We start from the raw sequence: 24,578 nt of genomic DNA on the forward strand, positions 1-24,578 counted from the left end.
TCTTATGTACCAGTTTCTTCCGTTCCCTCCTCAGGTCTAGGCTAATTCGAGTTCTTACCATCCTATGGTCACTGCAGTGCACCTTGCTGAGCACGTCCACATCTTTTATAATGCCAGGGTTAGCGCAGAGTATGAGGTCTATTTCATTTCTAGTCTCGCCGTTCGGGCTCCTCCACGTCCACTTTCGGCTATCCCGCTTGCGGAAGAAGTTATTCATTATCCGCATATTATTCTGTTCCACAAGCTCTACTAATAACTCTCCCCTGCTCTTCCTACTGCCTATGCCATATTCCCCCACTGCCTTGTCGCCAGCCTGCTTCTTGCCTACCTTGGCATTGAGGTCGCCCATCAGTATAGTGTATTTTGTTTTCACTCTACCCATCGCCGATTCTACGTCTTCATAGAAGCTTTCGACTTCCTGGTCATCAGGACTGGATGTAGGGGCGTAGACCTGTACATCTTTCATTTTGTACCTCTTATTAAGCTTCACAACAAGACCTGCCACCCTCTCGTTAATGCTATAGGATTCCTGTATGTTACCAGCTATATCCTTATTAATCAGGAATCCGACTGCTAGTTCTCGTCTCTCCGCTTAGCCCCGGTAGCGCAGGACGTGCCCGCTTTTTAGCACCGCATATGCTTCTTTTGGCCTCCTAACTTCACTGAGCCCTATTATATCCCATTTACTGCCGTCTAATTCCTCCAATAGCACTGCTAGACTCGCCTCACTAGATAACGTTCTAGCGCTAAACGTTACCAGGTTCATATTCCAATGGCGGCCTGCCGGAGCCAGGGATTCTTAGCACCCTCTGCTGCGTCGCGGGTCTGACCGCCGCCGTGGTCAGTTGCTTCGCAGCTGCTGGGGGATGAGGGCCGGGGTTTGATTGTTGTGTTCATATAGGAGGTTGTGGCCAAGTACTGCACCAGGGTGGCCAATCCTGCTCTGGTGAGGGAGTGCGTTACCGGTTCTGGTCACCGGGATCAGGCCACACTCCAGGCCTGTTTATGCAATTTCATCAGCACGCGGATTTTTTTTCTAATCCGGTCGATAATTGCGCGGCACCGGGATTCGAACCACGGACCTCTTGCACGCGAGGCGGGTGTTCTACCTCTACGCCACCGCCGCTGCACCTCCTGTACCTCACACTGTACTTAACGGATCCCTGTACTGAACGGACTGTTATAAACATTTCACGCCAAAGGTGGATTAAATTTTCTAAAGTCGGTACATCGGACCATACAACGAGACAAGCCCAATCAACACACTATCGACAAGTTGACAAGGCACGCAGCGAGGGCCGGTAAGACGAAGCGATGTGGTGGTTCATTTGTGCCATCATATCACAAAAAAGAATATCAAGGTCTTTTTCACCTGCGCCAAAGCGTCTCTGTCAAGACACTGAAGCCAGCAAAGGTAACTACGTTCTTATTTACTTTTTCTACTTTGATTTCTTATTCGCGAGGGCACGTTGAGCCTCTTTAATTTTCTTGTTCCCGCTAACCGCGGGCTGCCAGAGCCAGTCAGAGCGCATGCGTTTTTCTCCTGTTGCCCCAACCACCGCGCGGCGCACTTCGGGGTGCGTTCGTTTTTATCTGGCCGAGTAGGTCTTGGCTTGGCAGAGTTTTTGACGTTTTCTGGCTAGCAGACGAGAAAAAGAAACAATGGTTGGTCTCCGTCATCACTATGGGGACTCGGCGGATTGCAACGCGTTCGGGTGAGGGCATCACTTTGACTACGATGTTACCGTGACCTCTCCGGAATGTCTTTTGTCTCGCCAGTGTAGGATACTGAGCACTATGTGTATGGTTCTCTGCGGACCAAGCGTCTCATGCTTTCTTCAATATTCCTTCAGTAGTCACATTAGCTACCCATAGTAAGCATTCGATTGTGACCAACATGCGTTCCTTTGCGTTTTTTTTTTTCATTTCGGTGCCCCCGCTCCACTAAAGAACAAAAGACATCGTTGCGGTGCAGCGAATTGCTGTTGTCGTCATGAGTGGCTGTGGCGCATACCCACAGTGGGGGATTGGCCATGCATCGGTTCGTAAATTAGGTGTATAAAAATTTGAACGTTGGAGCTTAAAAAGTAAGGTTTTTGTGTGTGGAAAAAATCAATCAGAAGAAAATCGTGTGTAAAAAGTCTAATAGATTATAAATAAAAGAAAGCTATGGAGAGGAGGGAGAACGATCAGGCTAACATGGTAATCGATTGGTTTCAATTAGGTAATTTTGGATTGCCAAGCAAACATTTCTGTGACTGAACCCCATAACGGAGGCTCCAAAGGATAGGATCACAGGCACTGACAAATTTAGGCCAATATTGCGAAGTGGGATTTCGAGTAGTCGTTTTCTTATAACAGAATAACGCCTGCAAGACAACAAGAAATGGTTTATTGTCCGCTTCACCACAGAATGAGCATAATGGTGAGGGGACCAGACCAGACTTGTGTAGATAGAAGGTCAACCTAGGCATACGGCAGCGCAGCCTCGTGATGGAGACTTCAATTTTTCGAGTTTGGCAAAAATCTCTGTGCCAAGAGTATAGAAGGATGTCGGTAATTCGCAGAGTCGGTAATTGTGGAGCCTGATACTGCCTGCATAATGACATTCTTGTGAAATCTAGCAGAAGTAACGTGAGCAGCCAAAGGACAATAAGGGAGAATTGGTCCACTTATCGATGCCTTAGCTAGATAATCTGCAATTTCTTTTATAATTAGTCCTTTATGGCAAGCACCCAAAGCAAACGCACGCTTCTCATATACCCATGTACCAAGGAATTAAGCGTCCTCATTACGCGAGAATCGCGAGAAGCAGTAAGGGATGAGTACAACGATAACGAATTAGTGATTATCACGGCTTACGTAATTGATGGTCATAATTTGCGTAATGCCAGCACCACTGCCATAAATTTGGCTAAAGATATTGGTATGAAATCTGGCAGCCGAAAAGAAAATGTCCAGTCAAGAATCGGGAAAAATATTCCTACACTTGACTTGACTTTTCTTCACATTGTGAAGCATCTATCGCAATTACAATGTTTGTTTGAAGGTTATTCAGATGATCTTGCAATATACCGTCTAGAATATGATGTGGAACTAATTTTGCATTATTAGGAAGAATGTCATCGAATTCAATATCCGTGGTAACACCTCTGTCGGGAATCGGAAGTACATCGCATGTGCGCACGCCCACAGAATCGAGTAATTTTTGCACGATTGCAATTTGCTGAGTATGTAATCACAGCCAGTTGACACCGAAAAACAACGCAGGCTGTGAAATAAATATTGCTTGGGGATGTCGCAGCGGTGATTCATAAATCCTCAAGAACGTCTGCACTATCAAGAGCCGGAACCTGCGCGAAAGAAGAGGAACGCGAGATTATAGATAACAGAATTTGCGACAAATTTAGGAAGACCTAAACACAAACGTAATACTCCTCTTCCTAAGAGGATTAGAGGACGGGACTTCTAGGGTGGAGCTCCAGAGAAAAGCACGCAACCAAATTCCAATACAGGCCGAACGTACACACGATATATCATTAGGAGTGAATCTCTTGTCAATCGTATTCGACGACTGCTCAGCTTACGCAGTATGCCATTAGCAAGGGTACCTTTTCCAGTCACATAATCTATGTTTGGGCGTTAGTTGAGAGAAGCGTTATAAATCGTTCCAAGGTATTTAACAGACTCTACCTGTGGTATGTCTTGAAAGTGGTAAGACATTGAGATGTGCACTGTGTCGTGTATCAGAAAAACGACAATAGCAGATTTGCTGGCATTGAGTATAAAGTGGTTATTATCTAACCACCTCGCCAGAGCACAAAGGTAACTTTGCAGTCGTTAGTATAGCGTGTGGATGTCACTTGCAGATGCGAAAAACTCAATATCGTCTGCATATACATAAGTAGTTACTTCTTGATGACAGGGTAGTGTGCTGATCAGAATATTAAAAAGCACCGAGGAGAGGACTGAGCCTTGCCGTGCGCCTCTCGTTTGTGCCTAGAAGAAGAAAAGCCGTTTTTGTAGCAATATAATTCTCTGTCACCTAAATATGACTGAATCCACGCTACTATATACCCAGGAACACCACAGGATATTAACCGATTTATCAATACAGTGTGCTCTACGGTATCGTAGGCTTTAGCGATATCGAGCATCACTAAGGCAGCGTATTGTTTATGACGTTGAGCGAGTTTTATTCGGCTTTCTAAGTCGACGTGGGCAAGCCAGACGGAGCAGGCGGCTCTGAAACCAATCTGACAGGGACTAAGAATAAAATTATCATTAATAAATTTCATAATACGAAGGTGAAGAAGGCTCACAATTAATTTTACTACATTTGATTTAAATGCAATGGCCCTAATGTTCTCCAATACACACCTTCCTTCTTGTTTCTTAAGCATCAATTTTACTTTGGCAAGCTAACATTGCAAAGGAATCCAAGCATATTTAATTGAATAATTTACCAGGTCTAAAAGAACATTAGGCGATTCCTGTAACAATATTGTTAACATTGCAATTGTGACACCGTCAAGGCCAGGGGCTGTATTCGGCAAGCATAGTGCAGTCTCATTTAGCTCAGATATAGAAATTGGAGCAAAGCCATCCGAAGGATGTAATGCAGAATGAATAGCCGGAAGCGGGGCCGTAAAGCGATTTTCTAAGCCTTTGGCAATCTCTTCTAGGGAGGCGCTCAATTCTTGCGGGGTCAAAACGATCGAGTCTAATGCTAAGGGCGTTGGTTGCACTTTCCTAGTACGTAGAAATGCGAATAAAGCACGCTTATTTTTTTTTTATTTGATAGATTATCCTAAAGCCTAATACAATATTCATCTTTGGCTCGATTAACAGTACGCCTAAATGCACCAGCTTGAAACTGATAATTTTTAAAATTTTTCGGGCACTGATTATTGAGAAGCATTTTCCAAGCGGCTTTTCTTTTTATATGGTCCCGCGTACACTCATCATTCCACCAACGACAAGTGGTGCCTTTAGCCGAAAGGCAGACAAATTCAGCTTGCGTCCGGGAACCTTCTAGAATCGTGCAAATGGTTGAAGCGTTTTCCTTATCGTTGGCATTGGCTAGTTTCGAGACGGCTGAACGCAAGGAAGTCTTAAATTTCTTATAGCTCACAAATGTGCATGCCTGGTATTCTAAAGATGTTATTGGATAAATGAGTTCGAATGACACAGGAGGATGATCATTGTTTGTTGTTGAGTTAAGAGCTACCCACCACCAAACCTTGATGCTACCGCTACAAAATGTTAAATCTAACACCGAACGAAAGTGACCTCTAGCAAACGTTACTTGTCCTGCGTTCTGACATGAAAGGTGACTATCAATAGTCCACTCCTATAGTCGCTGACCACACAAATCTGTTTTTAGCCCCCACGACACGTTGTGCCAGTTAAAATCCCCTCCAAACAAAATTTATTTTCTACAGGCAGCCACAGCCCTATCAAGTTGACGCGTACTTTGCACACCGGTGGGGAAATAAGCATTTAGAATTGAAAATGAATGATACCCTAGGAGGCATAAATCTATTGCCAAAATTTCGGAGTCAGAATCCATGATGTGAAAAAAAAATTCCTTGTGACAAATTTTACTGGAAACAAGTATCAGTAATCCTCCACCTCGCGAGTGTCAATCTAATCAGAAAGACCCAAAACCTTTTAAATGAAATTTTTTCTCTAGTGAAAGCCGACTTTCTTGAAGATGTATGACATCTGGATTGAGTTGAATATATAGGCAAGATAAGTCTATTAAACCTGAGAATACAGAGCGACAGCTCCACTGCAGTACTTTCAACTGTCCAATGACGTTGATCGCACAGCAGCGGCAGCTGCCGCCTAGAGTACTTTCTTTAATCATAGGAGATGATTAGTTCTTTTTTTGATTTTGGTTTCATAATTGTAGAAGTTGGGTATCCCATGCGTTTGGGACTTCGAGTGTAAAGTTTCATATCAGTGACACTAACGGTCTGTCGCATGGTGAAAGTTCGATTTTGTTACTTCTTCTGCGGAAAGTAATTGGGCCACGGGACTCTTCAGTTGCCGGATACGCTTCTTATTGCGATAGCAAATATATGGCCACTCTAAGCGCATTCCTTCAGTCGGCGTCATGTTCTGTATAAAGTAGAAGGGCAATAACATCCTCACCGCGGAACGCATGCTGTATGTGCGAGTGAAAGCGCAGGATCAGGGGGAGGGGGGTGATGTGATGGGTGAGCCGACAATGGTAGCTCATTCTTGTGTGCGCAAGGGAGTAAAGCGGGTAGGAAGCGCACCACTTCTCGTTGCGCGCGATGCATTGGGGGGAGTGGAGGGAGTGGGTGGACCTCAGGATTCTGGGAACCTGTGATTGCGCAACATGTTTATCTGCCTTGTTTGATGCATTATATCATTGGCGTGTGCTTAGATATGAAGATTTATTGGAGACTTATGCGTATATCTGAATATCTTGTTCCGAAGTTTTGTGTATACATGCAGTGAACTTTGTTTCCAGTGACACTTCTTTGCCCTTTATCAAGCTCTATTTTCGCATTTGTATGTTCCATTGTATTTTCTCATTCCTAATGTATATTTTGCACAACTCGTTTCTATATGTGCTCGCCGTTGCGACTATAATTTCCGTGCAATTACTCACAATACGCGACCGATGACAGCTGCTTCTGCGCAATACAATGGAACGAAGGACAGCGTCATTGAGATTTTTCCTTGGCCGTTACATAAGTACAAAAATGTCAACAAGGTTTTCAATGACAAAGTTTCATTAAAATATTTGTCCTCATCTTGTTCATTTCGTGGCCTTTACGCTTTTTCACATCAGCGGCATGAACTGCTTTGCTGGTTTCGAACTAACATAGTTCTAAAGTTCGTGTGATATTTGCTCTACTTAATAAACAGACAAAAAACATGGACTCATTGATATTAGTTATTTCTGGTACAACTTTTGGGACATAGAAATATGTTCTTTTATGAAAAAATACGTATTTTACTTGTCTTGACAGTGCTTAGCGTTCAAGAATTAGTTTGCAGCATCTTTGGAAATGGCAATGCAGGCATTATTCAGTTGTTTGATCCCTCGACAAATTCTATAAGGAGGAGAGGCCAAGCTGCAACGTAACCCCCCCCCCCCCCCCCCACCAACGGAATTTCTGGCTACGCCACTGCGCCCCAGAGAGCTGACTTTAGAGGCAAGAACTTAAATTACATGCGCTTCTCGTCGCACGGTTCGTAATGTGCATTACAGTGAGATATTTCATGTACTGATGCGAGAACGCTTGCTGTAAAAAAAGAATCTGGTATGTTACATGCCAAAAATCACGATCTGAATATGAAGCATGCCGTAGCGGGGCACTCCGGAATAATCTCGACCAATTGGGGTTCTTCACCGTGTACCTAAATCTAAGTACACGGGAGTTTTTTTCATTGCAACCCCATCGAAATGCGGCCGCGGCGGCCGGGCATCGAACCCTCGACTTCGTGCTAAGGAGTGCAACGCCATAACCACTAAGCCGCCACTGTGGGTAACAACTGCAAACTCTTCCTCTGGCCACGTTGTGAAATTACGAGGAAAAAGCACGGTGACAGCTGACTGCAAACCGCAACTTAACCTTCATCTCATGCCTCCCTTGTATGAACTTTCACGTCCCAAAGCGAAGTCACGGGGCTGTGAAATACGCCGTAGAGGAGGGCTGCGGCCACATAAGGATTGCTAAGGAGCACGACACACGAATTCTCTTTTCTTTTTTATGCCACCACCATGAACATGTGGCCGCCGCCACCGAGAACTGAATCCGTGACATCATGCTTAGCTGCACAAAGCCATAACCACTGCACCACTATGGCGGGTCAAGTCTAGGTATACCCCACCTACTCCTCAACCAAATCCTTTCGATTACTTTTGAACTCATTAGTGAATGTACAAAAGCTCATTAAACACAGGTTGAGAAGCTGTGTTCTTAACAGGGAGCTTGCCCGAAAACGCCAACGGCAAAGTTTGATTGATATATTCATGCACTATAATTTACTGCGACAGCACTTAAAAAAAAATGAAAAACTCTGCTGCGTTGTTTAGTCCATCGATTTTGTTATGATGTCACATAGTCGCTATTACTGAGTCGTCATTGTCGGGTCATCCTCTCATCCTCACGCTCAACATATGGTGAAAACAAAGTTTTGCCCATCACAGCTCGATACCGAACTCGATCGTGCCCCGAGGCAATGTGTAATTGGTAACTGGACGCGTCAACCACACCGTTGTAGCGCAGCGTTTCGCGCTCGGTAGTTTGTGCGGGATTTTTGCGCCACGCAGACTGTGTGTGGCATCGCCAGTCACTGGTGGCAAAACTAGAATTCCTTACGCAATGTTAACGTAGGCGTCCTGTACAAAGTATACGCGTGCTCGACTAGAACTCGTAGTGCTCAATTTGGGCTGTCGTGTGCGCCACGGAACAAATACTAGTGCACCTCACACATTTTCGACGCCTCTCTAGTGACGCAAAATATAGTCGACTGCATCAACTTCACCAGCTTCACAAACAGCTAACCCACGTCGTAGAAAAAAACAAAAACAAGAAACAAACAGTCTGTGCGTACCACGCATACATCCGCAGCAAAATTATTTCACTAGCCTTGGCACATTCTGTGTACTGATACCTCACATCTGCGTGATTCGCGTTGTGTCCTAAATGGTTCCAAAGAATATAAGGCACTTAACGTTCCGTTATATTTACCACTTTTAGGCGCTGCGAAAATGGGTCACTATACCGGGTGTTTCTACAAAGACCTTATGTAATATTTAAACATAGCCGTTATGAAATAAAACGACAGTTCCTTCGGACATACGCCGTCAGCGGTGGCACTATGGGGTGACAGGTTATGCGCGGTAATTAATCGCTAATTAACAAAAATCAGTAACTGCTAAACTTTTAGTTTTAGTGGGCTCATCGTAATTGGTCAATTGAAGCGAGCGCTGCTCCGTACAAGCCGTATCAACTTTTCGATCTGGAAAAATGCGAGTATCCGCAGACAGGTATCCATCTATCCAGAAACGTATGCTAGCAATACCTGCCCTCAGTGCGGCTATTCAGCTAGCTTTAGAAGACGTGCTCTGGCGATGCCCCTCGTTACGAGGCACAGATCAAGCAGACCAGTCAAGATGGCATACCTCACTGCGATCAAATCTGGGCCGTCCAGAGAGCCCACGATGCGGCGGCCAGGCTCGGTCGGCCCGTCCCAATGTGGGAGGGGCCCGCTGCGTGATAATCGCGGATCTCGGGACTCTCAATAAAGTTTTTCCCTCCATGCATTCATTCATGTGGCACGAAGAATTTCGGCTATCATAGCACGCCAAACCGAAACTGGGAGGCTGTAGCGAGTGCAAAGTAGCGACCCTCGAGGCGACGTTCTGCTTACGTCACCAAGTAGCGGGCCGCTAGTGCGCTGCGACGGCGATGAGCACGGAGCCGCAGCACGATATGTAGTATAGTACTGTCTGCGCCTTAGAAGTGCGCGTTAGAGTCCAGCACTTGCAGCTCTTGGTTGAAATCATGGTTCTACAGAAGCCGTCGTTTCGTGACGAAGTCCGGAAGGAATCGATATTTCAGTGGAACGCAAGAGGACTTAAGTCAAGCATGTAATATGCAAAGATGTGATGAAACTTGATGATATTTCGGTTGAACGGGCTCATCGCGTAGGCGTTTTCAGAGAAGGCAAGAACCGGCCCATAGTAGCATGCTTTTCAAGGTGGAAGGCTAGAGAAAATGTCTTTAAAAACGCTTACAGATAAAAGCCACTTCGTACAGCATCTCTGAAGATTTCAGCCGAGCCGTACAAGAAAAAAGACGTCAGCTTTGGAATTATGCGAAAGAAAAAAGAGAGAACAAAGAAAATCGTGTTCGCTTGAGTTACAATAAATTGATCATCAATGGGCAAACGTTTGTCTGGGATAGCGATATGCGGATGCCAGTTCCACTTCAGGCGCATGCGCGACTGGACAGAGGCAAATGACGCATTCCGAATTCCGTTCCTCCGAAAGATAACTCAGCACGTTGCTCGCAGCCTGAACGGCTCTCTGTCCTGCTTGTAAATTGTCGCAGCATAAAAGCAAAGTCGATAACTTCATGTCTTTAGTAGCCACTGTTAAACCTCAGATTGTGATGGGCACCGAATCATGGTTAGACAAGGATATACCTGATGTAGAAATCTTTCCGCCTGGTTTTACTGTCTATCGGAAAGATAGGCATGGACATGGCGGGGGAGTATTCATTTTGATATCAAATGCATTGTCAAGTGCACAAATTTTATTTGAAAACAATTCTGAGTCTGTCTGGTGCCTTGTGAAATTGCCTAACGGAAAAAATGTAGTGTACGGGACATTCTACCGCCCACCCGGCAGCAGCGACTCATTCGGATTGCTGTCTGAGATGCTATCTCTCCTGCATAATAGCGCATTTCTAGGGGGTGGGGGGGGGGGGGGGGGTTTCAATTTACCAGACTTCAACTGGAATGCCGGATGTGTGGCTGGCAATAGGTCCCGTATTTACAGAGTTCGAAGAACTGCTCGGATTAAATGGATTGCAGCAGTACGTACTGGAACCTACGCGAGAAAATGCAATTCTAGACTTAGTACTTTGCAATGAGCCGAACATAATACCAAAAGTTACTCTTTGCCCAGGTATTAGTGACCACAGGGCAGTTGTCATAGAACTTAACATACAGCGAGTACGGATGGCGCAAATTCCGCAAAGAAAAGTGTACAGCTACGACAGAGGAGACTATGCTGCTATCAGGACCGAACTTGAAAATTTCTTTCCTACTTACCAATATATGTCAAACGCACGCTGTCCGTTAACTTTGTGGTCAGCATTTCGGGACAAAATACTTAAACTAGTCGAAATTCATGTTCCATGCAGGTACCTGCGGCAACGAAAAAAACAAAAACCTTGGTTTAACGTAGAAATACCTAAACTTATAAGGAAAGCAAGACAAACGTAGAAAACATTTTCTGCCGACACCAGTCTGGCAAATCAGAAATGCTTGCAAGAGATAAATAAGCTATTGAAAGCAACAATTAAATCTGCCAAAGATACCTTCTTTGTTAAATTAAACAACGACTTGAGAGAAAACCCAAAATCTTTTTGGAAATGTGTAAAACAAAATCGAAAAGAAGACATATCAATACCATCTTTAACTGTTGACGGCAAAACCGTGACGTCGGACTATCAAAGGGCGGAATGCTTGAACAAGTACTTCCAATCTGTGTTTTCGCTATTACCTGCTGGGGAAACTTCGCTTTTGAACAACGCCAATCAAGGCGATATGATGCCAGACATTGAATTTGATGTTAGTGGCGTCTACTCTTTATTACGGCATTTAGATGACACAAAAGCAATTGGACCTGATGGAATATCCCCAGTGGTCCTTAAAGAGGGTCATAGCATCATTTCTCCGTATTTAACGATCATTTATAAACTTTCCCTTGAAACTGGCCTCATTCCCCAAGATTGGAAAACGGCAAGCCTGACACCCGTTTTTAAATCGGGCGATAGGAAACTCAGAGAAAACTATAGGCCGATTTCACTAACGTCAATATGTTGCAAAATATTCGAACACATTTTATATAGTAACATATCTGCATTCCTTGACTCAAACGCTTTTTTTACACTTTCCCAGCATGGATTCCGAAAAGGTTATTCCTGCAACACACAACTAATAGGATTCCAACACTTCTTATCTAAAACCATTGATAACAATAGTCAGGTAGACGCGGTTTTTATTGATTTTCAAAAAGCTTTCTATATTGTGTCCCATAAGCTCCTATATGTAAAGCTTGCTGCATTAAATATAAACGAAAACGTTCAAAATTGGATACGAAACTACCTAAACGGAAGAACCCAGTCTGTTGTCCTAAACAACGTTGGATCTTCACCAATAACTGTTTCTTCGGGCGTTCCTCAGGGAAGCGTACTTGGCCCCTTGTTATTTTTAATCTACATAAATGACATTGTCGATCTAATTACATCACCCATAAAACTATTTGTTGATGACTGTGTGATTTACAGAGAAATTACCACTGAAGATGACATAGATACATTGCAAACAGATTTAGATAAGGTAGCGATCTGGTGTAAAAAATGGAACGTGAATTTAAATATAAAAAAGTGCAGTAGCGTAAGCTTTTTCAGAAAATTATCCAAATTTCAACACCGATATAACATCAATGGCACGCTTATCGACATACAGTCGGAATATATGTATTTAGGAGTCTATTTTACCGAATCACTCACTTGGCATAAACAGATTGACACTGTCATAGCAAAAGCTAGTAGGATGTTACATTTTGTTCGCAGAAATTTTAAACAGGCAACACGCGAAGTTAAAGAAACTTTATACTTCTTACATGTTAGAACAATACTTGATTATGCTTGTGTAATATGGGATCCCTATCAAGATTACCTCATTAATAGACTGAAAAAACTACAGAACCAAGCAGTAAGGTTTGTTTGCAATAATTACAGCCCGTACTTTAGCGTTTCCGAAATGAAGGCCACTTTAGGATGGGATCTACTACATATGCGTAGGCAGAAGTTAAGGCTTAAACTATTGCACCGAATATATAATAATCAGACAGGTATTAATTGTTATAACTATCTCCTGGAACCAAATTATATATCGAGTCGCTGTGACAACAACAAAAAGATCTCAGCCTATAACTGCAGAACAAACAATTTTTACTACTCTTTTTTCCCCAAATCAATTAGACAATGGAACAGTTTATCAAATGATGTAGTAAATGTGTCAAATAACGAACTATTCTATTCAATGCTGTGACGGCGCTCTTGTAAAACAAATGTATGTGTTATATATCTTGGAACCTGCTTGTTTCACGTTACATGTATGGCTTTCTCTAACAGCTATTGTAGTGCTTCTGTTTGTGAGTATCTGTCCAAAAGCTTTTCTGTATTACTGGTTATATTTTGTTCCCCCCTATGTAATGCCTTTATGGCGATGTAGGTACTCTGTAAATAAATAACTAAATAAATGTAGGACTTTCGGGAGTTTGTGTTCAGGAATAAGTTCCCAATCATCGTCATCTGCGAGCCCCTATCAGATAACATGAGACTGTCCGGGTATGAGTGTTTCATGTCCGCCACCCACGGAGACTGCAGCAAGATCATTGTATTCATACGACGTGATCTTACGTATGTGCATCATCGAGTGCCACCTGACCAAGAAAACCAGTACGTATGTCTGACAGTGAAGAAAGGCAAGCTCAATTTCACAGTAGTTGGAGCCCACATATCGCCCTCAAGTCGGCTGGACTGCGAGCGGTTACGGCGAATCACGACAGCGACTCCGCAGCCTTTGATGATTACTGGATATTTTAATGCCCACCACCATCTCTGGGGAACTTCTAAGATAAACTCGAGAGGCAGAAGATTAGTGTCATTTGCCTCCGAAAAAGAACTGTGCTTGTTGCATGATGGAAGCCCCACCTTTCTGCGTGAAACTGCCTACTGTAGCTGCCTGGACGTCACCTTTGTCGCACGCTCCTTCACTGGAAAGGTCAGGTGGTTTTCGGATATTGAAACGTGGGGAAGTGACCACCTACCCACTTATCTTAGGATTGAAGGGCTGACGGGCTCCAAGTTAGCCAACGTCACACAATGCATCGTCTGGCCAATGTCCAAATCAATTGTCGAAGACAGCTGTAGTGATGACTTGTCCTCTAGCCTAGAGCACATCATAAAGGGTGCCCTAGAGGCTGCCACACATTCGCTTCTTAGAATCTATACACGCACCGAATACGACATTCAGCTGCAGGAGCTTCGTGCAATTCGTCGCCGTGCAGAGCGAAGATACAGGCGCACGAGGTATGTACGTGACTTGAGGTTGGCCAGAAGAACTCTAAAGAAAATTCAGCGTCGCATGGACAAAGTTGCATCGCAAAGATGAATATCATTCTGCGAGTCTTTGGACCCATGAAAACCTTCGTCTCACATATGGAGAACTGTTCGTGGTCTCCGTGGAACCCCTCAGCATTGCCACCCTTTGAAGTATTTGGCCCTTCAACAACAATGCAGCGAGATTGACGTCCCTGAAGCTTTCTGCAGGAGGAGTGCTGGCGAAACGAGTTCCGCTGGAACATCGACGCTCCACCACTCACCGATTTCACGCGACCACCGCATGGACAGTCCTTTCTCCATGGACGAACTCGAAGCTGCACTGGCCTTGTGCAATCGTTCATATTCCCAAGGACCCGACGGTATAACCTTCTGTGCCCTATGTAATCTTGGCGAAGAGGCTCGGAAAGTGCTCTTGCTCTTGTTCAACAACTCCTGGCAGACAGGTACGGTTCCCCAGGAATGGAAGACTAGTCGCCTAATTCCACTGCTCAAACCTGGCAAGTCGCCTGTAGACATTGCATCATACCGACCACTTGCGCTTGCCAGTTGCATCAGAAACTAATCGAGAGGATGGTTCTAGCATGGCTAGAATGGTACCTCGAACATTACCAGGTATATCTAGATGCAGTGGCCGGTTTTAGGCGTGGCCGTTCTTCCATTGACAACGTTATCGACTTGGTGACGTACGTCAAGCACCAGACGTCCTGCAAAAGACTATCTGCTGCCCTGTTTCTGGATTTTAAAGGAGCGTACGACAACGTAACGCACGAAGCGATTTTCAACGCGTTAGAGGCAGTAGGACTTGGCGGCAAGGTCTATTTCTGGATAAGTAACTATCTACATAAGAGATCCGTTTTCGTACTTACCGAGGATGGCCCGACCTCCCAGTATTACAGTAACCGTGGGGTGCCTCAGGGCGGACTACTGAGCCCAACGCTCTTCAGTCTAACACTCATTGGACTCGCCGACATCCTGCCATGCACCATTAGGCTCTCCATCTATGCCGACGACATTTGCATTTGGACGTCGGCTGTGACGTGACTGCAGCTTCGCGCGCGGCTTCAGAAGCCATTTTAACATCATCCTACCTTCGAGAACAAGGACTTCATATATCATATGAAAAGTGTGCAGTGGTGACATTTACCAGGAAATCAATGTCTCCACATGTGATATCCGTCGACGGACAATTGATCTCGTACAGAACGAGTCATAGATTTTTGGGGGTGGTCATTGACAGAAATCTCTCCTGGACCCCTCATGTGAAATATGTGAGAAAACGCCTGGCAGGAATTTGCCATATGTTTAAGTTGCTAGCAGGAAAGACCTGGGGAGTGCCAATACAATCTATGCTGCAACTGTACAGGGTCCTCTTTATTGGATTCCAGAGGTACAGCCTACCGGTCACGTCCAACACCTGCAGAACTAACCTGAATATAATCCAAAGCATCCAACGCCAAGCCCTCAAGATATTCCTTGGCCTACCGCGGAGTGCTTCAGCGACTGAAGTTATTGCAGTCGCTCAAGATTCCACTCTTAGAACGCACATTAGCATCGAAACAATGCTTGTGCACATAAGACCCGGACCCCCTACGCAACATCTCGCAAGTCTCCCAGTAGATAGGCCGCACACGACATCCAGTGCGCCTGTCTTTGCGCACTGTGCTTCTCTCAGGTCAGGTTACACACCTGCGGCAAGACCTTCCATTCCTCCATGGTGTGTGCGCCGTACTCAAGAAAAACTTACAACCCAGGACTTCAGAAAAAGTCGGACTTGCCGTCATCAGCACTCAAGCAACTAACTTTACTTCTTTTGTACGAGAAATACAGCGACTGCACACAGATCTATACTAATGGATCAACTACATCAACCACTTCCGGTGGCGCTGTAGTTATACCAACAATGGTAATAACCCAGCGGTTCAAGACTTCCCATGTCACTACGTCTACAGCTGCAGAGTTCGCGGCTCTCCGCGACGCGCTTCATATGATATGTGCTGAAAGTGCTAGGAAATGGGCAGTCTTTTGCGATTCAAGGCCGGCCTTACAATGTGTGCAGTCGTTTCTCCGACATGGAACTCACTATCAGCTCACGTGCGAAATCGTGGAACTTGTCCATCACTTAGGAGAAAAAGGCCATGATATATCTTTTCAGTGGACACCAGTTCATTGCGGTATCATTGGAAATTATGAGGCAGATAAGGCAGCTCGGACGTCAAACCAAGAAGACCGCTCCGTCGCCATTCCTCTCTCAAGGACCGACGCCGCGAGACAACTTCGCGATCTGGCTCGCAAGATCTCCTTAGCAGAGTGGAATACCGCACATACAAGGCGCACAAGACTGCACAGACTAAACCCGTCACTTCAACTCAGACATCCGGCCGGTCTGCACCGACGCGAAGCGTCTCTGTGTCGGTTGTGACTTGGAGTTGCCTTCACCAATGCCTACTCAGTACTAATTGGCATGGCCGATAGTCCTACATGTGATGTTTGCGGATTCGAGGAGAACATTGACCACTTATTGTGCCATTGTCCTCAATTTCAAGCACAAAGACAATCTTTGTCCAACAATTTGAGGAAATTCGATGATCGTCCTCTGAGTGAACGAACAGTACTAGAGCACCGTCCCCACCGATCATCGGCTCAGAAGGCAACGAAGGCACTTTTGTGCTTTCTCAGAACGTCTGGTTTGCAAGAGTGGCTTTAACTCAAGTACTGTCTGTACACGTATCTACACCTTCTCTCTCCCTTCTCTCTCTTCCCCTTCTGCCTTCCCGCAGCGTAGCCGACCAGACCCTTGACTGGTTAACATCCCTGCCTTCCTATATTCATCTCTCTCTCTCTCTCTCTCTCTTGAAAGTTTGCACACCATGGGTCGATTTCGTTGATGTCGCAAAGATTTATAGGCAAGGCAATCTTTGTTCAAGGAACCATGTATCGCTTCATCGCGCTCGCGGCCTTCTTTGGGAAGCCGCATGTTCCGACATGTTCGGTGTTATGAGATGTGCTTGCCGAATAATACATGAAGCGGCTACTGGAAACTGCTTCGCTTTCGCCTCCTTAACCCCTTCAGGTAGCCACAATCTTCCCTTTTCAAATTTTCACTACTCGTGCTGGAACTTTCGAGCCCGCAGAATTCTTCACATTAGAAGCGCTTGTTTCTCCCGTACTAGAGCGTCGAGAGGACGCCGGTTAATGGCTCAACCGACGCTGCCAGTGCTGTTCCGCATGACTCCCTGCTTCTACCCATTCGCCCTCGGGTTTCATTCGTATGTGTGTGTGGACACTTGTCCGACCACGCTTCACTTATTTATGGTGCTATACGAGCTAGCGGTACACGCACGTGGACCACATAATAACGCGCTAACGTCGTTCCTTCGCGCACGTGTCGCGAGTCGTGTTTCGCGAGTCGTGCTTTAACGGCTGACTTTCATTGTTGTCGTCCATACACTGAACTCTCGGCAGCAGTAAATGTTCAACATCGTGATTGCGCACTCGGTAAAATGCGAGTGCATCAATACTCAAGAAGGAAGAGTTGAGCATGGGGAGCGAGACGCGGAAAGATATAACGTCAAATATAAACGATGACGGATGCGCACATTACCTTTCTTGTTGTTGTTGTACTGTATCGTACGCAGTCTGTTTAGAGTGTCCTGAATTTTACGAACAACATAAAGTATTCATAGATGGACTGAAGCACAGGATGATGCAGCACTCACGCAGAAGTGCCATACCAGGTGTTATTCTTTCTATTTTTTTTATCAGCACCAAATTTTTATAAATTTTCTATGACATATAACACAATTCAAACCATTGAGTTAAATACCTCCATGAGGCGGCCGTTACATTTACGAGAAATCTCATTGGTCTCATCATGGACGTGCGTGCGGGAAACTGGTGTTACGCCCGACCGCCCATGCGTATACTCGTATCTGGTCTCATCCGGACCGCTCATTTCATACCATCGTCCGCTCGCGCTTGTCTCGTTCGCGCTTGTTTCGATTGTTATGGCTGCGATTGTTTTGTAATCTGAATGTATGCGCGACGCGAATCGTGCAGTACTTTCTGGAAGCCACACGGCACCAGCGATTATACTGCAACCTTCGATGAGTCATGTAGAACAGCCGACGCACTTGAGCCGCAGATCACATTTTCGACGAGTGCCGATTCTGCCACATGTATCCATAAATTTACTTGCTTCAATACATCCCGAAATAAGAGCTGCGCTTACATTTCGCATTACTGAGTACCACAATTATCGGTGAATTTTTTTTTCGCCAGACAATAAATAGCTGGTGTTTTCTTGAAATGAAGTTTTGTTGGCAGTAAGCACTAGGTCCTGTTGAGTGTTCTTTTTTTCATCCTCGTCCCATTGCGCTAATTCGATATAACCTTGAACATTAACTAACCCGGCTAATTTAAGTTCTTACTAAAGCGTCGTGGTCACGCCCTTGTTGTCATACAGCTGTCATTATACACGCGTCGTCAAGCCCTAGTCGTTATACTATCGTGACAATTTTAGAATCGTCATCCCATTGTCCACATGTCATCGTATTCGTACTACCTTCATAATACCAGCTTCATCTTCTCATTGTGTTCACACCGTCATCATTTATCCAACACTATCGCATTTTCACCATGTCGCCGTTGTCATTCCACCGTCCTCATACTTTCTTCGACATTGCATTGCTTTCGTACAGTTGTCATTATGCCGTTGTGGTCGTTACATCGTCTTTATTTTGTGTTGATTCCAGTGTCGTCATACCATTGTCGTCGCGCTATCGCAATCATTCTATCATCGTTATGTCATCGTGGTCATGTAGTTGTCGCCATGCACCAATTACTACGATCATTCGATCGTAGTAATTAAGCTGTTCTCGTGCAGTGGTCGTTATACCATCATTGTCATTCCGTCGTCGTCACTCCTTCGTCGTCACACGTGGGATTCGCATGTTTGAGGCCCACAAGCTTGTGCCGAGCCCCACGCTTTCTGGTGAAAACGTGTCAAACCTGGTCGGATGCTCTATACTTGCTAATGGTCGCTAACCAAGAATAGCGTTCTTCCAAAACTTCAATGAAAGCGTCGCTCAATCTGACTCCCGCATCACGTGGGATCCGCACATTTCATTTTTGCGCCCGGTCCAGAGATAGCAAAAAAAAAAAATTAGATTATGGGGTTTTACGTGCCAAAACAACTTTCTGATTATGAGGCACGCCGTAGTGGAGGACTCCGGAAATTTCGACCACCTGGGGTTCTTTAACGTGCACCTAAATCTAAGCACACGGGTGTTTTCGCATTTCGCCCCCCTCAAAATGCGGCCGCCGTGGCCGGGATTCGATCCCGCGACCTCGTGCTCAGCAGCCCAACACCATAGCCACTGAGCAACCACGGCGGGTCAGAGATAGCAATGGCCTTAGTAAAACTCAAAAGAGAAATACACTTAAGTTCAACGTCATGCGTTGTGTAATGCATGTTATGTAATGTGAATTCTGGCGCCGAAATTAGCTATGGTTCGCTTTCGATGTTGTAAGACTGGACTTGAAGACGAAGTTACGGTCACTGACCATGTCACCGAGAAAAATAAACACGCGGAGACGTTTCGGAACCCCTAACGGTATTTTGATTAAACTCCTTCGAAACGTCTCGGCGTATATTTTTTTTTACATTGACTTGGTCAGTGACCACAACTTCTTTATCGCGTTGCTTGGCCAGACGAACGTTCGTCAAACTCTTGCCTACGAAGACTGGACTTGGTGAAGCGTGCACATCGTACTTTTGATCCGTTTTGGTGGCCTTGTTTATTTCCTGTTAACAGTGTGAACGATAAGTTAAATGCTTACGCCACATGGAACGCTTTGGCATCTTTACGCTCGGGCGGAGCATTTGCCGGCATACCTTTAAAAGGCTAGATCCTTCTGTAGTTAGCATCATAATTTTACACCGAAAGCTGTGCATGACTAACCTCTCGTAGTTTTTTCGGCGTACGGCAACAGAAACGAACTTAGCAATTTCTAACAAACCCATACGGCTCCAGTGCCGCGGCGCGGATGTCATTATGCCGAACAGATTAGAAAGCTAGCCGGGAACAGTAGCGTAACGTTAAGGTTATCGCAGTATATAAGCAGGAGAGGTATCGACGCTAAAAACAGCTGCGTTATCGATAGGGCAGACACGTATAGTTCGCACACCCCAAGAACAACATGCGTACGAGGAGCGCCGGAGGGAACAGCAACGAGAATGTAAACGGCGCCGGCGCGAAACGACCACCGACGAAGAACGTTCCCGCGATGCTGGACAAAAACGACTTTTCGGTAAACTTTTCTTGGAGTGTAAACAAATGTACACCCTTTGGGGTGTATATTTGCCATGAAACAATTATCGTCATCTGTCGTGCTTGCGTTTACTTTCTTGAAAACACCGCGCTACCTACTTTCATGTCGAGAATGATCTGTCATGCTGATAACGCGCATGCCTTTCGTGGCTTGGAAGTAGCAGTTTCGCAGCGTTAAAGAAAGGAAATGTAGACAAGACTGATGATTATTGTTGTGTGGCAAGATACGACCCAAAAGGTGTAATTTTGCTTAAGAGTGCGCCTGCGGCAAGTTGTTTTTCATTCACCTTCATTGCTTTTATTTATAATTTCTTTAATTCAGTTAGTAAGTACAAATAATGTTGTCCTTGGTCTCGTTGTTTGTTGGCTTCTTATGACGTGATATATATATATATATATATATATATATATATATATATATATATATATATATATATATATATATATATATAATATATACATTCAAAAAAGAAAAAAAAGAGACGAACGTTATGACATGTTTTAATTGACGTTTTGGCCGGTCCTCCAGCCGAAACGTCAGCAAAAACATTAATGGTGTACCTCCCGCTCTGGAGCGAAACCCTTCGTCTTGTATGCATTACACACGCGCACATTATATATATATATATATATATACATTTGCTTCAGGTGTGAAATCTGGAAATGATGATAAAGTTAAATGCATGTGAACGAAATACAACTGGCCGCAGGTCTGACAGTCCGTTGTCCTTTGGCTTCTTATAAATGCGGCTTACGAAAACCTGCACCTTCCGTTCCGCTTTTCCTCAATCATCACATAGTGATGGTATCGGCTCCGGCAGCTGTGATGACTTCCCGTAGCATTCGATGGTTCATTGGTCAGCCGCTTTCTCCTTATTTCACTTATCACGTGACGCCTTGTGGTAGAAAGGATGTTCTACACCAGTCGTCAAGGCCGTGAGGTTTGGAGCTGGCGAACTCTCCCAGGCCTATACCTAGTTCACAAAAAGGTGGAGGGGAAAACGGCGCCGTGGTAGCCCAATTTGTGAGTGCATCGCATGAGTTCAGCGCAGACGTGGGAACCCCTACGGCCAATTGTTTCTTCGTGCACTTTTATTTCGCTTTAATTATCGTTTGCACATTGCATTTCGCGACAAGTAATTTACCCTATATATCCTTCCTTAGTGTCATTACATCATCATCATCATGAGCAGCAGCTGCTGCTGCTGCTGCTGCCATATAAAGAGCCATAAATATATACAAAGCCATATAGAGAGGCTGATTGTAGTCTGTGGATTTCTCGATTACCTCATTCATGACATGGATGCGGTCCATTAAGGAGTATCCTTTCCTGAAACCTGCCTGTTCTCTTCGTTGACTAAAAAGTCCAGTGTTGCCCTTATTCTATTGGAGATTATCCTGGTAAATATTTTATACAATACTGAGAGTAAGCTAATGGGCCTATAATTTTTCAATTCTTTAACGTCTCCCTTTTTGTGGATTAGTATAATTTTTTGCATTCTTCCAGTTTTCTGGGATGTTTGCAGTTGATATAGACACTTCGTATAGAGAGCCGCCAGTTTTCCAAGCATTATGTCTCCTCCATCTTTGATTAAATCTACTGTTATTCCATCTTCTCCTGCCACTCTTCCCGCTTCGTATCTTGCAAGGCGCTTCTGACGTCATCACTATATATTTATAGGAGGAGTTTCTGTATCCTGTTAATACTGCTTCGAATAGGGTTATCCTGAGTCCTCTGGGCACTGTACAATTCAGTATACAATTCTTCGCACATACAAAAAAAAAAAGTACAGAGAAACAATGTTTCCGCAGGAAAACTGCAAGTAAAAAACAAGTTGGAAGAAAATTCGCGCCAGAACACAGGCAAGCACTTCAATTTAGTAGGAACTCCAGAAGAAGATTCGCTTTGAAACCCAATTATTTTATTACGAAGGCTAAGGTTACAGAGCTTTGCAGGTTATAGCTCTTTTGTTTGTTCTTTTAAGAGTACTCATTAGTTTTACATAGTATATGTATAAGGTAGTGCATAACTACAACATAGTGACCTTTGTTTAGCACTTTTTCACATGATATTAATTTATCAGTTTTGACCCGTAGCTGTTCATTTTACTGGCTGGAAATTGTAGAGGGGTGTTAAGCAGGAGAATTTTTATATAATTAGAGGTGTGCCTGGGAAAAGTTATTCACTTGGAAAACGTATATGCTATATTTCATTTCAGGGAAACTCATTTTAAATAAGTCTATACATGCGTGTCAGATATATCGTGAACATACGCGGTATGCATGTTTAGAGTCTATAAGCAAACTTTACCGCAAGAATATAAACTTTCATCATTGCGCCTCAGTGTAAGCAAACAGAATTAAGGCTGTACACGTAAACTGAAACTAACCGAAAATCAAACACGACAAATACGCATTTGAATTACGGTCGCGGACGCTCAGCCGGCATAAAATATTGCGCTACATTTTATCCCTGGGTGCACGAAACTGGCGAGCCTCACACCGAATACAATACAGATCGTATTGGACACTTTTATGAGTAATTTTACGGTGAAGTTGGAATATTACGTGCTTAAGCATGAGCAAATGTGCCCCTTTTCTAGCCCCTGTGTGCACATTAGATGAATGTTTCAGTGTCTCCTCGCTCATATATTAGCTTGATTTTTCTTCTTCTCACAAAAGGTATAATGTCCAGGCTATATTACGGGATTAAAATAAACTTTGTTACAAGAACCGTCGAAGATGATTCTCAGTGCAAGCGAATAGCCTTGCAGTCTGCCGAAATCACACGGACAAACCACAGCAATCCTGCCGAAGTATACTTCTGACGTTGACAACGGTGTTTGCTGATGGCAGTATAAATTACCATCGACATGTTTTGGTAAGCGGCACGAAAGCGTGACGACTATGATATCGGTGGTGACGATGGCCATAATTATGGCGCTACGACGGCGGTGACAAGAAGACAACGAAACGACAACAGCGTATCGACGCTGACATGACAATGGCTGCGCGCCTTTAGCTTCCTTCCGCGCTCGTTTACTCCACCGTGGCTGAATACTCCTCAGTCATTGGCTTTATAATCATTGAGCTCTCACGCACTCGCCAAGAGATGCGCAGCGAACATCGGCATCGAACGTGTCCCGAAACCACAAACGCACACGGTGGAAAAAAACTTGACGCAGCGTCTCCGCCAAGCACATCAGCTAAACCTTCAGATGCCACAGAGCTCTCATAGAGTAACATAGTAAACGACAAGAGGGGACACTCGAGCCGTTTCGCGGCCGAGCTATGGAGCTTCGCAGATTCCGCTAGGTGGCAGAGCACATCAAGAAAATGCGGCTATGGCTGCGGCTGCGGCTAGCAGCTTCACAGGCGGCACGACCACTGGGCACGACCCAACATGTACGAAGCCTAGTCAGGCCGTGCCGCCGGGCTCTTTCTGTAAAATGCACCTTAGCATCGTTGTTGGGTTCTTCTGCCAGCGTCTGCTTAGTCGCCGTGTCATGGTAAGGCCAAAGGAAATTTTTTTGCGCGTTGTTAACGACTTATAACCCTGTTACACGGGCACTTTAACGACCGTTAAGAAAAACGGCAGTTGGCCTTAACGGCCATTAGGCGGAGTTACACGGCAGCGCGAGTGTCGTTGGCAACTCAACGGCGATAGACGCCAACGGAGCTCGCCGGTCTCCGTTCCGCCGCCGTTTTCGTACGTTTTGTCGCGTAATAGGCAAGATGGCAGCACCCAGCAGCAACGTGTCCCCGCTGCAGGCGAGCGCGCCGGCGCAGAAACACTTTGCCTGGACAGCGTCACTGACTCATTTACGTATCAACTTGTGGCAGAATCACCTTGCCGAACTGCGAGCTCAGAAACACATTGCGCCCGTGTACACAAGGATGACGGCGCTGTTCAACCAGCTCTGTTGAGCCCGTCTGTACAGCGAGAGGGCGACGCGCTGGTGTAGGGGTGTGCAAGGTCGCATGTTCGTATCCTCCCGTGCTAGTGAGGGACACGAGCTCACGATGTAGGCAAATGTGGAACGGGTCACGCGAAAGTTAGCCTTGCAATCTTGATCCGACAACGTCGGCACGGTGGTGTCGTACCAAGACGGTCGTCTGGAAAGCGTCCACACACTACTTTGCCTGGCAGACATCACCACAGAGAGTGCAGCGAGTCAATGAGCGAGGCTGCGACATCGCCTGTCGGCCGCCTTCCGCTTCTTCTTGACTGACGCTTTCTTAATGCGCACAGCTTGCAGTTTAGCCCTTTTTTGCAGACAAAGGACGCGTAGTGCGCAACCACGAGAAAGAAGCAAATCGGGTGGACGATCACGGT

General features: G+C 45.1%; 1 pseudogene; it reads left to right on the forward strand.

Annotated features, from left to right (window-relative positions):
- Positions 1–9,163: 9,163 nt before the first annotated feature.
- Positions 9,164–24,169, forward strand: LOC140219305 (uncharacterized; annotated as a pseudogene).
- Positions 24,170–24,578: the final 409 nt, after the last annotated feature.

This window comes from Dermacentor andersoni, chromosome 1 (genome assembly GCF_023375885.2).
Source record: "Dermacentor andersoni chromosome 1, qqDerAnde1_hic_scaffold, whole genome shotgun sequence".
NCBI lineage: Eukaryota > Metazoa > Arthropoda > Arachnida > Ixodida > Ixodidae > Dermacentor > Dermacentor andersoni.